We start from the raw sequence: 822 nt of genomic DNA on the forward strand, positions 1-822 counted from the left end.
CCTTCCCTCCCTCAATATCCCTTCCCCCACCCTACCCTGTTCCCCTCCCTCTCTCCCCTCACCCAGTTCATCTCCCTCCCTCCCCTCACCCTGTTCCCCTCCCTCCCTCCCCCCACCCGGTTCACCTGCCTCCCCCTCTCCCCCCACCCGATTCACCTGCCTCCCTCTCTCTCCCCACCCTCCCTCCCTGCCCCCACCCTGTTCCCCTCCCTGCCCCCACCCTGTTCCCCTCCCTCCCTCCCCCCACCCGGTTCACCTGCCTCCACCTGTGCTCCAGAAACCGCCGCCCCTTCCTCGCACTTATCGCCTCCTCTCGACAGCCTCCTTCAAACCACGGCCTCTTTTCGTTCTTTCCCTCTTCCTATTCCCCTCTCTCTTCCCCTTCCTATCTACCGACTCTCTCTCTTTTCTTTCATTCCTCTCCTTCTCTTCTTTCCCTTTCTTGTTCCATCCCCTTCTCCCTTACTCCCTCTCGCTCCTCTTTCCCTCCCTTTTTCCTCTAACTCTCTATTTCTCTCTCTTCCCTCCTCTCCCCCTCTTCTCCCTCCTTCCTTCTCTTCCTAACTCCCTCTCCTCTTCTTCCCCATCCTCCCTCTCTCCCTCCTCCATCCTTTTTTTTTCTTTAACTCCTTATCTCCCTTCTTATTCCTCCTTTCCCCTCCTTCCACTTCCCTCCCTCTTCCTCCCTTCCCCCGAGGCCACTTCTCTCGCGTCAAGAGGGGAGAGGGCGGCCCATCGTGGTCACGTGACCCTTCTCTTACCCTCTTGTGTAATCCAAAAAGCCGATGGCCCTATACGGTAACAATGGGTCACGTGATCTTA

The sequence above is a fragment of the Penaeus monodon genome, chromosome 32 (genome assembly GCF_015228065.2).
Source record: "Penaeus monodon isolate SGIC_2016 chromosome 32, NSTDA_Pmon_1, whole genome shotgun sequence".
Taxonomy (NCBI): Eukaryota; Metazoa; Arthropoda; class Malacostraca; order Decapoda; family Penaeidae; genus Penaeus; species Penaeus monodon.